This window comes from Podarcis muralis, chromosome 12 (genome assembly GCF_964188315.1).
Source record: "Podarcis muralis chromosome 12, rPodMur119.hap1.1, whole genome shotgun sequence".
Lineage (NCBI taxonomy): Eukaryota > Metazoa > Chordata > Lepidosauria > Squamata > Lacertidae > Podarcis > Podarcis muralis.
In genome coordinates this window covers 46,127,630-46,144,070 of record NC_135666.1, presented here as the reverse complement: position 1 = coordinate 46,144,070, position 16,441 = coordinate 46,127,630, and positions in this window count along the sequence as shown.

The following is a 16,441-nucleotide window of genomic DNA, read 5'->3' as shown; positions in this document are numbered from 1 at the left end:
TAAGCCCCGGGGTCACAATTTCAGCAAAAATCTGACTTTCGGCAATTCACTCAAAAATGGTGCCAACCGGTTGCAAATGCTCCCCTGAAAGCTTTGGCGATGGAAACAGGAGGCCTTTTATCACAGGACAAGAAATCAGCCCTCAAAAACTTAAACGGAAGAAACTACTTTTTTGAAAAAATCCCTAAGCCCCGGGGTCACAATTTCAGCAAAAATCTGACTTTCGGCAATTCACTCAAAAATGGTGCCAACCGGTTGCAAATGCTCCCCTGAAAGCTTTGGCGATGGAAACAGAAGGCTTTTTATCACAGGACAAGAAATCAGCCCTCAAAAACTTAACCGGCAGAAATTTTTTTTTTAAAAAAATCCGTAAGGCCCGGGGTCAGAATTTCAGCAAAAATCTGACTTTTGGCAATTCACTCAAAAATGGTGCCAAAAGCTTGAAAATGCTCCGCTGAAAGCTTTGGCGATGGAAACAGAAGGCTTTTTATCACAGGACAAGAAATCAGCCCTCAAAAACGTAACCGGCAGAAAATATTTTTTGGAAAAAATCCCTAAGCCCCGGGGTCACAATTTCAGCAAAAATCTGACTTTTGGCAATTCACTCAAAAATGGTGCCAACCGGTTGCAAATGCTCCCCTGAAAGCTTTGGCAATGGAAAAAGAAGGCTTTTTATCACAGGACAAGAAATCAGCACTCAAAAACTTATCCGGCAGAAAATATTTTTTGGAAAAAATCCCTAAGCCCTGGGGTCACAATTTCAGCAAAAATCTGACTTTTGGCAGTTCACTCAAAAATGGTGCCAAAAGCTTGAAAATGCTCTCCTGAAAGGTTTGGCACTCGAAACAGAAGGCTTTTTATCACAGGACAAGAAATCAGCCCTCAAAAACTTAACCGGCCAAAATATTTTTTTGAAAAAATCCCTAAGCCCCGGGGTCACAATTTCAGCAAAAATCTGACTTTTGGCAGTTCACTCAAAAATGGTGCCAACCGGTTGCAAATGCTCCCCTGAAAGCTGTGGCGATGGAAACAGAAGGCTTTTTATCACAGGACAAGAAATCAACCCTCAAAAATTTAACCGGCAGAAAATATTTTTTTGAAAAAATCCCTAAGCCCCGGGGTCACAATTTCAGCAACAATCTGACTTTTGGCAGTTCACTCAAAAATGTTGCCAAAAGCTTGAAAATGCTCCCCTGAAAGCTTTGGCGATGGAAACAGAAGGCTTTTTATCACAGGACAAGAAATCAGTCCTCAAAAACTTAACCGGCAGAAAATATTTTTTTGAAAAAATCCCTAAGCCCCGGGGTCACAATTTCAGCAACAATCTGACTTTTGGCAGTTCACTCAAAAATGGTGCCAAAAGCTTGAAAATGCTGCGCTGAAAGCTTTGGCCATGGAAACAGAAGGCTTTTTATCACAGGACAAGAAATCATCCCTCAATAACTTATCCGGCAGAAAATATTTTTTTGAAAAAATCCCTAAGCCCCGGGGTCACAATTTCAGCAAAAATCTGAGCTTCGGCAATTCACTTAAAAATGGCGCCAACCGGTTGCAAATGCTCCCCTGAAAGTTTGGCGATGGAAACAGAAGGCTTTTTATCACAGGACAAGAAATCAGCCCTCAAAAACCTATCCGGCAGAAAATATTTTTTTGAAAAAATCCCTAAGCCCCGGGGTCACAATTTCAGCAAAAATCTGACTTTTGGCAGTTCACTCTAAAATGGTGCCAACCGGTTGTAAATGCTCCCCTGAAAGCTTTGGCGATGGAAACAGAAGGCTTTTTATCACAGGACAAGAAATCAGCCCTCAAAAACTTATCCGGCAGAAAATATTTTTTGGAAAAAATCCCTAAGCCCCGGGGTCACAATTTCAGCAAAAATCTGACTTTTGGCAGTTCACTCAAAAATGTTGCCAACCGGTTGCAAATGCTCCCCTGAAAGCTTTGGTGATGGAAACAGAAGGCTTTTTATCACAGGACAAGAAATCAGCCCTCCAAAACTTAACCGGCAGAAAAGATTTTTTTTAAAAAAATCCCTAAGCCCCGGGGTCACAATTTCAGCAAAAATCTGACTTTCGGCAATTCACTTAAAAATGGTGCCAACCGGTTGCAAATGCTCCCCTGAAAGTTTGGCGATGGAAACAGAAGGCCTTTTATCACAGGACAAGAAATCAGCCCTCAAAAACTTAACCGGCAGCAAATATTTTTTTTGAAAAAATCCCTAAGCCGGGCCCGGGGTCACAATTTCAGCAAAAATCTGACTTTCGGCAATTCACTCAAAAATGGTGCCAACCGGTTGCAAATGCTCCCCTGAAAGCTTTGGCGATGGAAACAGGAGGCCTTTTATCACAGGACAAGAAATCAGCCCTCAAAAACTTAAACGGAAGAAAATATTTTTTTGAAAAAATCCCTAAGCCCCGGGGTCACAATTTCAGCAAAAATCTGACTTTCAGCAAAAATCTGACTTTCGGCAATTCACTTAAAAATTGTGCCAACCGGTTGCAAATGCTCCCCTGAAAGTTTGGCGATGGAAACAGAAGGCCTTTTATCACAGGACAAGAAATCAGCCCTCAAAAACTTAACCGGCAGCAAATATTTTTTTTGAAAAAATCCCTAAGCCGGGCCCGGGGTCACAATTTCAGGAAAAATCTGACTTTCGGCAATTCACTTAAAAATGGTGCCAACCGGTTGCAAATGCTCCCCTGAAAGTTTGGCGATGGAAACAGAAGGCCTTTTATCACAGGACAAGAAATCAGCCCTCAAAAACTTAACCGGCAGCAAATATTTTTTTTGAAAAAATCCCTAAGCCGGGCCCGGGGTCACAATTTCAGCAAAAATCTGACTTTCGGCAATTCACTCAAAAATGGTGCCAACCGGTTGCAAATGCTCCCCTGAAAGCTTTGGCGATGGAAACAGGAGGCCTTTTATCACAGGACAAGAAATCAGCCCTCAAAAACTTAAACGGAAGAAAATATTTTTTTGAAAAAATCCCTAAGCCCCGGGGTCACAATTTCAGCAAAAATCTGACTTTCGGCAATTCACTCAAAAATGGTGCCAACCGGTTGCAAATGCTCCCCTGAAAGCTTTGGCGATGGAAACAGAAGGCTTTTTATCACAGGACAAGAAATCAGCCCTCAAAAACTTAACCGGCAGAAAATTTTTTTTTGAAAAAACCCCTGAGCCCCGGGGTCACAATTTCAGCAAAAATCTGACTTTTGGCAGTTCACTCAAAAATGGTGCTAACCGGTTGCGATTCACTCAAAAATGGTGCCAACCGGTTGCAAATGCTCCCCTGAAAGCTTTGGCGATGGAAACAGAAGGCTTTTTATCACAGGACAAGAAATCAGCCCTCAAAAACTTAACCGGCAGAAAATTTTTTTTTGAAAAAATCCCTAAGGCCCGGGGTCAGAATTTCAGCAAAAATCTGACTTTTGGCAATTCACTCAAAAATGGTGCCAAAAGCTTGAAAATGCTCCGCTGAAAGCTTTGGCGATGGAAACAGAAGGCTTTTTATCACAGGACAAGAAATCAGCCCTCAAAAACTTAACCGGCAGAAAATATTTTTTTGAAAAAATCCCTAAGCCCCGGGGTCACAATTTCAGCAAAAATCTGACTTTTGGCAATTCACTCAAAAATGGTGCCAAAAGCTTGAAAATGCTCCCCTGAAAGCTTTGGCGATGGAAACAGAAGGCTTTTTATCACAGGACAAGAAATCAGCCCTCAAAAACTTAACCGGAAGAAAATATTTTTTTGAAAAAATCCCTAAGCCCCGGGGTCACAATTTCAGCAAAAATCTGACTTTTGGCAGTTCACTCAAAAATGGTGCCAACCGGTTGCAAATGCTCCCCTGAAAGCTCTGGCGATGGAAACAGAAGGCTTTTTATCACAGGACAAGAAATCAGCCCTCAAAAACTTAACCGGAAAAAAATATTTTTTTGAAAAAATCCCTAAGCCCCGGGGTCACAATTTCAGCAAAAATCTGACTTTCGGCAATTCACTTAAAAATGGTGCCAACCGGTTGCAAATGCTCCCCTGAAAGTTTGGCGATGGAAACAGAAGGCCTTTTATCACAGGACAAGAAATCAGCCCTCAAAAACTTAACCGGCAGAAAATATTTTTTTTGAAAAAATCCCTAAGCCCCGGGGTCACAATTTCAGCAAAAATCTGACTTTCGGCAATTCACTCAAAAATGGTGCCAACCGGTTGCGATTCACTCAAAAATGGTGCCAACCGGTTGCAAATGCTCCCCTGAAAGCTTTGGCGATGGAAACAGAAGGCCTTTTATCACAGGACAAGAAATCAGCCCTTAAAAACTTAACCAGCAGAAAATATTTTTTTTGAAAAAATCCCTAAGCCCCGGGGTCACAATTTCAGCAAAAATCTGACTTTCGGCAATTCACTTAAAAATGGTGCCAACCGGTTGCAAATGCTCCCCTGATAGTTTGGCGATGGAAACAGAAGGCTTTTTATCACAGGACAAGAAATCAGCCCTCAAAAACTTAACCGGCAGAAAATATTTTTTGGAAAAAATCCCTAAGCCCCGGGGTCACAATTTCAGCAAAAATCTGACTTTTGGCAGTTCACTCAAAAATGGTGCCAACCGGTTGCAAATGCTCCCCTGAAAGCTGTGGCGATGGAAACAGAAGGCTTTTTATCACAGGACAAGAAATCAGCCCTCAAAAACTTAACCGGCAGAAAATATTTTTTGGAAAAAATCCCTAAGCCCCGGAGTCACAATTTCAGCAAAAATCTGACTTTTGGCAATTCACTCAAAAATGGTGCCAAAAGCTTGAAAATGCTCCCCTGAAAGCTGTGGCGATGGAAACAGAAGGCTTTTTATCACAGGACAAGAAATCAGCCCTGAAAAACTTAACCGGAAGAAAATATTTTTTTGAAAAAATCCCTAAGCCCCGGGGTCACAATTTCAGCAAAAATCTGACTTTGGGCAGTTCAAGCAAAAATGTTCCCAAACGGTTGCAAATGCTCCCCTGACAAGTTTGGCACTCAAAAGAGAAGGATTTTTATCACAGGACAAGAAATCAGCCCTCAAAAACTTATCCGGCAGAAAATATTTTTTTGAAAAAATCCCTAAGCCGTGGGGTCACAATTTCAGCAAAAATCAGACTTTTGGCAGTTCACTCAAAAATGGTGCCAACCGGTTGCAAATGCTCCCCTGACAAGTTTGGCACTCGAAACAGAAGGCTTTTTATCACAGGACAAGAAATCAGCCCTCAAAAACTTAACCGGCAGAAAATATTTTTTTGAAAAAATCCCTAAGCCCCGGGGTCACAATTTCAGCAAAAATCTGACTTTTGGCAATTCACTCAAAAATGGTGCCAAAAGCTTGAAAATGCTCCCCTGAAAGGTTTGGCACTCAAAAGAGAAGGATTTTTATCACAGGACAAGAAATCAGCCCTCAAAAACTTAACCGGCAGAAAATATTTTTTTGAAAAAATCCCTAAGTCCCGGGGTCACAATTTCAGCAAAAATCTGACTTTTGGCAGTTGACTCAAAAATGGTGCCAACCGGTTGCAAATGCTCCCCTGAAATCTTTGGCGATGGAAACAGAAGGCTTTTTATCACAGGACAAGAAATCAGCCCTCAAAAACTTAACCGGAAGAAAATGTTTTTTTGAAAAAATCCCTAAGCCCCGGGGTCACAATTTCAGCAAAAATCTGACTTTTGGCAGTTCAAGCAAAAATGGTCCCAACCGGTTGCAAATGCTCCCCTGACAAGTTTGGCGATGGAAACAGAAGGCTTTTTATCACAGGACAAGAAATCAACCCTCAAAAACTTAACCGGCAGAAAATATTTTTTTCAAAAAATCCCTAAGCCCCAGTGTCACAATTTCAGCAAAAATCTGACTTTTGGCAGTTCACTCAAAAATGGTGCCAACCGGTTGCAAATGCTCCCCTGAAAGCTGTGGCGATGGAAACAGAAGGCTTTTTATCACAGGACAAGAAATCAGCCCTCAAAAACTTAACCGGAAAAAAATATTTTTTTGAAAAAATCCCTAAGCCCCGGGGTCACAATTTCAGCAAAAATCTGACTTTTGGCAATTCACTCAAAAATGGTGCCAACCGGTTGCAAATGCTCCCCTGAAAGCTTTGGCGATGGAAACAGAAGGCCTTTTATCAAAGGACAAGAAATCAGCCCTCAAAAACCTAACCGGCAGAAAATATTTTTTTTGAAAAAATCCCTAAGCCCCGGGGTCACAATTTCAGCAAAAATCTGACTTTCGGCAATTCACTTAAAAATGGTGCCAACCGGTTGCAAATGGTCCCCTGAAAGTTTGGCGATGGAAACAGAAGGCCTTTTATCACAGGACAAGAAATCAGCCCTCAAAAACTTAACCGGCAGAAAACATTTTTTTTGAAAAAATCCCTAAGCCCCAGGGTCACAATTTCAGCAAAAATCTGACTTTTGGCAATTCACTCAAAAATGGTGACAACCGGTTGCAAATGCTCCCCTGAAAGCTTTGGCGATGGAAACAGAAGGCCTTTTATCACAGGACAAGAAATCAGCCCTGAAAAACTTAACCAGCAGAATTTTTTTTAAAAAAAAAAATCCCTAAGCCCCGGGGTTACAATTTCAGCAAAAATCTGACTTTTGGAAGTTCACTCAAAAATGGTGCCAACCGGTTGCAAATGCTCCCCTGAAAGCTGTGGCGATGGAAACAGAAGGCTTTTTATCACAGGACAAGAAATCAGCCCTGAAAAACTTAACCAGAAGAAAATATTTTTTTGAAAAAATCCCTAAGCCCCGGGGTCACAATTTCAGCAAAAATCTGACTTTTGGCAATTCACTCAAAAATGGTGCCAAAAGCTTGAAAATGCTCCCCTGAAAGGTTTGGCACTCAAAACAGAAGGATTTTTATCACAGGACAAGAAATCAGCCCTCAAAAACTTAACCGTGAGAAAATATTTTTTTGAAAAAATCCCTAAGCCCCGGGGTCACAATTTCAGCAAAAATCTGACTTTTGGCAGTTCACTCAAAAATGGTGCCAACTGGTTGCAAATGCTCCCCTGAAAGCTTTGGTGATGGAAACAGAAGGCCTTTCATCACAGGACAAGAAATCAGCCCTCAAAAACTTAACCGGCAGAAAATTTTTTTTTTGAAAAAATCCCTAAGCCCCGGGGTCACAATTTCAGCAAAAATCTGACTTTCGGCAATTCACTCAAAAATGGTGCCAATCGGTTGCAAATGCTCCCCTGAAAGTTTGGCGATGGAAACAGAAGGCCTTTTATCACAGGACAAGAAATCAGCCCTCAAAAACTTAACCGGCAGAAAATATTTTGTTTGAAAAAATCCCTAAGCCCTGGGGTCACAATTTCAGCAAAAATCTGACTTTTGGCAATTCACTCAAAAATGGCGCCAACCGGTTGCAAATGCTCCCCTGAAATCTTTGGCGATGGAAACAGAAGGCTTTTTATCACAGGACAAGAAATCAGCCCTCAAAAACTTAACCGGAAGAAAATATTTTTTTGAAAAAATCCCTAAGCCCCGGGGTCAGAATTTCAGCAAAAATCTGACTTTTGGCAGTTCAAGCAAAAATGGTCCCAACCGGTTGCAAATGCTCCCCTGACAAGTTTGGCGATGGAAACAGAAGGCTTTTTATCACAGGACAAGAAATCAACCCTCAAAAACTTAACCGGCAGAAAATATTTTTTTCAAAAAATCCCTAAGCCCCAGTGTCACAATTTCAGCAAGAATCTGACTTTTGGCAGTTCACTCAAAAATGGTGCCAACCGGTTGCAAATGCTCCCCTGAAAGCTGTGGCGATGGAAACAGAAGGCTTTTTATCACAGGACAAGAAATCAGCCCTGAAAAACTTAACCGGAAGAAAATATTTTTTTGAAAAAATCCCTAAGCCCCGGGGTCACAATTTCAGCAAAAATCTGACTTTTGGCAATTCACTCAAAAATGGTGCCAACCGGTTGCAAATGCTCCCCTGAAAGCTTTGGCGATGGAAACAGAAGGCCTTTTATCTCAGGACAAGAAATCAGCCCTCAAAAACTTAACCGGCAGAAAATATTTTTTTTGAAAAAATCCCTAAGCCCCGGGGTCACAATTTCAGCAAAAATCTGACTTTCGGCAATTCACTTAAAAATGGTGCCAACCGGTTGCAAATGCTCCCCTGAAAGTTTGGCAATGGAAACAGAAGGCTTTTTATCACAGGACAAGAAATCAGCCCTCAAAAACTTAACCGGCAGAAAATATTTTTTTGAAAAAATCCCTAAGCCCCGGGGTCACAATTTCAGCAAAAATCTTACTTTTGGCAGTTCACTCAAAAATGGTGCCAAAAGCTTGAAAATGCTCCCCTGAAAGGTTTGGCACTCAAAACAGAAGGATTTTTATCACAGGACAAGAAATCAGCCCTCAAAAACTTCAGCGGCAGAAAATATTTTTTTGAAAAAATCCCTAAGGCCCGGGGTCACAATTTCAGCAAAACTCTGACTTTTGGCAATTCACTCAAAAACGGTGCCAAAAGCTTGAAAATGCTCCCCTGAAAGGTTTGGCACTCAAAAGAGAAGGATTTTTATCACAGGACAAGAAATCAGCCCTCAAAAACCTAACCGGTAGAAAATATTTTTTTGAAAAAATCCCTAAGCCCCGGGGTCACAATTTCAGCAAAAATCTGACTTTTGGCAGTTCACTCAAAAATGGTGCCAACTGGTTGCAAATGCTCCCCTGACAAATTTGGCACTCAAAAGAGAAGGATTTTTATCACAGGACAAGAAATCAGCCCTCAAAAACTTATCCGGCAGAAAATATTTTTTTGAAAAAATCCCTAAGCCCCGGGGTCACAATTTCAGCAAAAATCTGTCTTTTGGCAGTTCACTCAAAAATGGTGCCAAAAGTTTGAAAATGCTCCGCTGAAAGTTTGGCGATGGAAACAGAAGGCCTTTTATCACAGGACAAGAAATCAGCCCTCAAAAACTTAACCGGCAGAAAATATTTTTTTTGAAAAAATCCCTAAGCCCCGGGGTCACAATTTCAGCAAAAATCTGACTTTCGGCAATTCACTCAAAAATGGTGCCAACCGGTAGCAAATGCTCCCCTGAAAGTTTGGCGATGGAAACAGGAGGCCTTTTATCACAGGACAAGAAATCAGCCCTCAAAAACTTAACCGGCAGAAAATATTTTTTTGAAAAAATCCCTAAGCCCCGGGGTCACAATTTCAGCAAAAATCTGCCTTTTGGCAATTCACTCAAAAATGGTCCCAACCGGTTGCAAATGCTCCCCTGACAAGTTTGGCACTCAAAAGAGAAGGATTTTTTGTCACAGGACAAGAAATCAGCCCTCAAAAACTTAACCGGCAGGAAATATTTTTTGTTAAAAAATCCCTAAGCCCTGGGGGTCACAATTTCAGCAAAAATCAGAGTTTCGGCAATTCCCTTAAAAATGGTGTCAAAAGCTTGAAAATGCTCCCCAGAAAGCTGTGGCGATGGAAACAGAAGGCTTTTTATCACAGGACAAGAAATCAGCCCTCAAAAACTTAACCGGAAGAAAATATTTTTTTGAAAAAATCCCAAAGCCCCGGGGTCACAATTTCAGCAAAAATCTGACTTTTGGCAGTTCACTCAAAAATGGTGCCAAAAGCTTGAAAATGCTCCGCTGAAAGTTTGGCGATGGAAACAGAAGGCCTTTTATCACAGGACAAGAAATCAGCCCTCAAAAACTTAACCGGCAGAAAATATTTTTTTTGAAAAAATCCCTAAGCCCCGGGGTCACAATTTCAGCAAAAATCTGACTTTTGGCAGTTCACTCAAAAATGGTGCCAAAAGCTTGAAAATGCTCCGCTGAAAGCTTTGGCGATGGAAACAGAAGGCCTTTTATCACAGGACAAGAAATCAGCCCTCAAAAACTTAACCGGCAGAAAATATTTTTTTTGAAAAAATCCCTAAGCCCCGGGGTCACAATTTCAGCAAAAATCTGACTTTCGGCAATTCACTCAAAAATGGTGCCAACCGGTTGCAAATGCTCCCCTGAAAGTTTGGCGATGGAAACAGAAGGCCTTTTATCACAGGACAAGAAATCAGCCCTCAAAAACCTAACCGGTAGAAAATATTTTTTTGAAAAAATCCCTAAGCCCCGGGGTCACAATTTCAGCAAAAATCTGACTTTTGGCAGTTCACTCAAAAATGGTGCCAACTGGTTGCAAATGCTCCCCTGACAAGTTTGGCACTCAAAAGAGAAGGATTTTTATCACAGGACAAGAAATCAGCCCTCAAAAACTTATCCGGCAGAAAATATTTTTTGTTAAAAAATCCCTAAGCCCCGGGGTCACAATTTCAGCAAAAATCTGTCTTTTGGCAGTTCACTCAAAAATGGTGCCAAAAGTTTGAAAATGCTCCGCTGAAAGTTTGGCGATGGAAACAGAAGGCCTTTTATCACAGGACAAGAAATCAGCCCTCAAAAACTTAACCGGCAGAAAATATTTTTTTTGAAAAAATCCCTAAGCCCCGGGGTCACAATTTCAGCAAAAATCTGACTTTCGGCAATTCACTCAAAAATGGTGCCAACCGGTAGCAAATGCTCCCCTGAAAGTTTGGCGATGGAAACAGGAGGCCTTTTATCACAGGACAAGAAATCAGCCCTCAAAAACTTAACCGGCAGAAAATATTTTTTTGAAAAAATCCCTAAGCCCCGGGGTCACAATTTCAGCAAAAATCTGCCTTTTGGCAATTCACTCAAAAATGGTCCCAACCGGTTGCAAATGCTCCCCTGACAAGTTTGGCACTCAAAAGAGAAGGATTTTTTGTCACAGGACAAGAAATCAGCCCTCAAAAACTTAACCGGCAGGAAATATTTTTTGTTAAAAAATCCCTAAGCCCCGGGGTCACAATTTCAGCAAAAATCTGACTTTTGGCAGTTCACTCAAAAATGGTGCCAAAAGCTTGAAAATGCTCCGCTGAAAGTTTGGCGATGGAAACAGAAGGCCTTTTATCACAGGACAAGAAATCAGCCCTCAAAAACTTAACCGGCAGAAAATATTTTTTTTGAAAAAATCCCTAAGCCCCGGGGTCACAATTTCAGCAAAAATCTGACTTTTGGCAGTTCACTCAAAAATGGTGCCAAAAGCTTGAAAATGCTCCGCTGAAAGCTTTGGCGATGGAAACAGAAGGCCTTTTATCACAGGACAAGAAATCAGCCCTCAAAAACTTAACCGGCAGAAAATATTTTTTTTGAAAAAATCCCTAAGCCCCGGGGTCACAATTTCAGCAAAAATCTGACTTTCGGCAATTCACTCAAAAATGGTGCCAACCGGTTGCAAATGCTCCCCTGAAAGTTTGGCGATGGAAACAGAAGGCCTTTTATCACAGGACAAGAAATCAGCCCTCAAAAACTTAACCGGCAGAAAATATTTTTTTGAAAAAATCCCTAAGCCCCGGGGTCACAATTTCAGCAAACATCTGACTTTTGGCACTTCAAGCAAAAATGGTGCCAAAAGCTTGAAAATGCTCCTTTGAAAGGTTTGGCCCTCGAAACAGAAGGCTTTTTATCAAAGGGCAAGAAATCAGCCCTCAAAAACTTTAGCGGCAGAAAATATTTTTTTGAAAAAATCCCTAAGCACCGGGGTCCCAATTTCAGCAAAAATCTGACTTTTGGCAATTCACTCAAAAACGGTGCCAAAAGCTTGATAATGCTCCCCTGAAAGGTTTGGCACTCAAAAGAGAAGGATTTTTATCACAGGACAAGAAATCAGCCCTCAAAAACTTAACCGGCAGAAAATATTTTTTTGAAAAAATCCCTAAGCCCCGGGGTCACAATTTCAGCAAAAATCTGACTTTTGGCAATTCACTCAAAAATGGTCCCAATCGGTTGCAAATGCACCCCTGAAAGGTTTGGCACTCAAAAGAGAAGGATTTTTATCACAGGACAAGAAATCAGCCCTCAAAAACTTAACCGAAAGAATATATTTTTTTGAAAAAATCCCTAAGCCCCGGGGTCACAATTTCAGCAAAAATCTGACTTTTGGCAATTCACTCAAAAATGGTGCCAACCGGTAGCAAATGCTCCCCTGAAAGCTTTGGCGATGGAAACAGAAGGCCTTTTATCACAGGACAAGAAATCAACCCTCAAAAACTTAACCGAAAGAAAATATTTTTTTGAAAAAATCCCTAAGCCCCGGGGGCACAATTTCAGCAAAAATCTGACTTTTGGCAGTTCACTCAAAAATGGTGGCAACCGGTTGCAAATGCTCCCCTGACAAGTTTGGCACTCGAAACAGAAGGCTTTTTATCACAGGAGAAGAAATCAGCCCTCAAAAACTTAACCGGCAGAAAATATTTTTTTGAAAAAATCCCTAAGCCCCGGGGTCACAATTTCAGCAAAAACCTGACTTTTGGCAATTCACTCAAAAATGGTGCCAAAAGCTTGAAAATGCTCTCCTGAAAGGTTTGGCAATCGAAACAAAGGCTTTTTAGCACAGGACAAGAAATCAGCCCTCAAAAACTTAACAGGCAGAAAATATTTTTTTGAAAAAATCCCTAAGCCCCGGGGTCACAATTTCAGCTAAAATCTGACTTTTGGCAGTTCACTCAAAAATGGTGCCAAAAGCTTGAAAATGCTCCGCTGAATGCTTTGGCGAAGGAAACAGAAGGCTTTTTATCACAGGACAAGAAATCAGCCCTCAAATACTTAACCGGCAGAAAATATTTTTTTGAAAAAATCCCTAAGGCCCGGGGTCAGAATTTCAGCAAAAATCTGACTTTTGGCAATTCACTCAAAAATGGTGCCGAAAGCTTGAAAATGCTCCGCTGAAAGCTTTGGCGATGGAAACAGAAGGCTTTTTAACACAGGACAAGAAATCAGCTCTCAAAAACTTAACCGGCAGAAAATATTTTTTTGAAAAAATCCCTAAGCCCCGGGGTCACAATTTCAGCAAAAATCTGACTTTTGGCAGTTCACTCAAAAATGGTGCCAACCGGTTGCAAATGCTCCCCTGAAAGCTTTGGCGATGGAAACAGAAGGCTTTTTATCACAGGACAAGAAATCAACCCTCAAAAACTTAACCGGCAGAAAATATTTTTTTGAAGAAATCCCTAAGCCCCGGGGTCACAATTTCAGCAAAAATCTGACTTTTGGCAATTCACTCAAAAATGGTGCCAAAAGCTTGAAAATGCTCCCCTGAAAGGTTTGGCACTCAAAACAGAAGGATTTTTATCACAGGACAAGAAATCAGCCCTCAAAAACTTAACCGGCAGAAAATATTTTTTTGAAAAAATCCCTAAGGCCCGGGGTCAGAATTTCAGCAAAAATCTGACTTTTGGCAATTCACTCAAAAATGGTGCCGAAAGCTTGAAAATGCTCCGCTGAAAGCTTTGGCGATGGAAACAGAAGGCTTTTTATCACAGGACAAGAAATCAGCCCTCAAAAACTTAACCGGCAGAAAATATTTTTTTGAAAAAATCCCTAAGGCCCGGGGTCAGAATTTCAGCAAAAATCTGACTTTTGGCAGTTCACTCAAAAATGGTGCCAACCGGTTGCAAATGCTCCGCTGAAAGCTTTGGCGATGGAAACAGAAGGCTTTTTATCACAGGACAAGAAATCAACCCTCAAAAACTTAACCGGCAGAAAATATTTTTTTGAAAAAATCCCTAAGCCCCGGGGTCACAATTTCAGCAAAAACCTGACTTTTGGCAATTCACTCAAAAATGGTGCCAAAAGCTTGAAAATGCTCCCCTGAAAGGTTTGGCACTCGAAACAAAGGCTTTTTATCACAGGACAAGAAATCAGCCCTCAAAAACTTAACCGGCAGAAAATATTTTTTTGAAAAAATCCCTAAGCCCCGGGGTCACAATTTCAGCTAAAATCTGACTTTTGGCAGTTCACTCAAAAATGGTGCCAAAAGCTTGAAAATGCTCCGCTGAAAGCTTTGGCGATGGAAACAGAAGGCTTTTTATCACAGGACAAGAAATCAGCCCTCAAATACTTAACCGGCAGAAAATATTTTTTTGAAAAAATCCCTAAGGCCCGGGGTCAGAATTTCAGCAAAAATCTGACTTTTGGCAATTCACTCAAAAATGGTGCCGAAAGCTTGAAAATGCTCCGCTGAAAGCTTTGGCGATGGAAACAGAAGGCTTTTTATCACAGGACAAGAAATCAGCCCTCAAAAACTTAAGCGGCAGAAAATATTTTTTTGAAAAAATCCCTAAGCCCCGGGGTCACAATTTCAGCAAAAATCTGACTTTTGGCAGTTCACTCAAAAATGGTGCCAACCGGTTGCAAATGCTCCCCTGAAAGCTTTGGCGATGGAAACAGAAGGCTTTTTATCACAGGACAAGAAATCAACCCTCAAAAACTTAACCGGCAGAAAATATTTTTTTGAAAAAATCCCTAAGCCCCCGGGTCACAATTTCAGCAAAAATCTGACTTTTGGCAATTCACTCAAAAATGGTGCCAAAAGCTTGAAAATGCTCCCCTGAAAGGTTTGGCACTCAAAACAGAAGGATTTTTATCACAGGACAAGAAATCAGCCCTCAAAAACTTAACCGGCAGAAAATATTTTTTTGAAAAAATCCCTAAGGCCCGGGGTCAGAATTTCAGCAAAAATCTGACTTTTGGCAATTCACTCAAAAATGGTGCCGAAAGCTTGAAAATGCTCCGCTGAAAGCTTTGGCGATGGAAACAGAAGGCTTTTTATCACAGGACAAGAAATCAGCCCTCAAAAACTTAACCGGCAGAAAATATTTTTTTGAAAAAATCCCTAAGGCCCGGGGTCAGAATTTCAGCAAAAATCTGACTTTTGGCAGTTCACTCAAAAATGGTGCCAACCGGTTGCAAATGCTCCGCTGAAAGCTTTGGCGATGGAAACAGAAGGCTTTTTATCACAGGACAAGAAATCAACCCTCAAAAACTTAACCGGCAGAAAATATTTTTTTGAAAAAATCCCTAAGCCCCGGGGTCACAATTTCAGCAAAAACCTGACTTTTGGCAATTCACTCAAAAATGGTGCCAAAAGCTTGAAAATGCTCCCCTGAAAGGTTTGGCACTCGAAACAAAGGCTTTTTATCACAGGACAAGAAATCAGCCCTCAAAAACTTAACCGGCAGAAAATATTTTTTTGAAAAAATCCCTAAGCCCCGGGGTCACAATTTCAGCTAAAATCTGACTTTTGGCAGTTCACTCAAAAATGGTGCCAAAAGCTTGAAAATGCTCCGCTGAAAGCTTTGGCGATGGAAACAGAAGGCTTTTTATCACAGGACAAGAAATCAGCCCTCAAATACTTAACCGGCAGAAAATATTTTTTTGAAAAAATCCCTAAGGCCCGGGGTCAGAATTTCAGCAAAAATCTGACTTTTGGCAATTCACTCAAAAATGGTGCCGAAAGCTTGAAAATGCTCCGCTGAAAGCTTTGGCGATGGAAACAGAAGGCTTTTTATCACAGGACAAGAAATCAGCCCTCAAAAACTTAAGCGGCAGAAAATATTTTTTTGAAAAAATCCCTAAGCCCCGGGGTCACAATTTCAGCAAAAATCTGACTTTTGGCAGTTCACTCAAAAATGGTGCCAACCGGTTGCAAATGCTCCCCTGAAAGCTTTGGCGATGGAAACAGAAGGCTTTTTATCACAGGACAAGAAATCAACCCTCAAAAACTTAACCGGCAGAAAATATTTTTTTGAAAAAATCCCTAAGCCCCCGGGTCACAATTTCAGCAAAAATCTGACTTTTGGCAATTCACTCAAAAATGGTGCCAAAAGCTTGAAAATGCTCCCCTGAAAGGTTTGGCACTCAAAACAGAAGGATTTTTATCACAGGACAAGAAATCAGCCCTCAAAAACTTATCCGGCAGAAAATATTTTTTTGAAAAAATCCCTAAGCCCCGGGGTCACAATTTCAGCAAAAATCTGACTTTTGGCAGTTCACTCAAAAATGGTGCCAACCGGTTGCAAATGCTCCCCTGAATGCTTTGGCGATGGAAACAGAAGGCTTTTTATCACAGGACAAGAAATCAGCCCTCAAAAACTTAACCGAAAGAAAATATTTTTTTGAAAAAATCCCTAAGCCCCGGGGGCACAATTTCAGCAAAAATCTGACTTTTGGCAGTTCGCTCAAAAATGGTGCCAACCGGTTGCAAATGCTCCCCTGACAAGTTTGGCACTCGAAACAGAAGGCTTTTTATCACAGGAGAAGAAATCAGCCCTCAAAAACTTAACCGGCAGAAAATATTTTTTTGAAAAAATCCCTAAGCCCCGGGGTCACAATTTCAGCAAAAACCTGACTTTTGGCAATTCACTCAAAAATGGTGCCAAAAGCTTGAAAATGCTCTCCTGAAAGGTTTGGCACTCGAAACAAAGGCTTTTTATCACAGGACAAGAAATCAGCCCTCAAAAACTTAACCGGCAGAAAATATTTTTTTGAAAAAATCCCTAAGCCCCGGGGTCACAATTTCAGCTAAAATCTGACTTTTGGCAGTTCACTCAAAAATGGTGCCAAA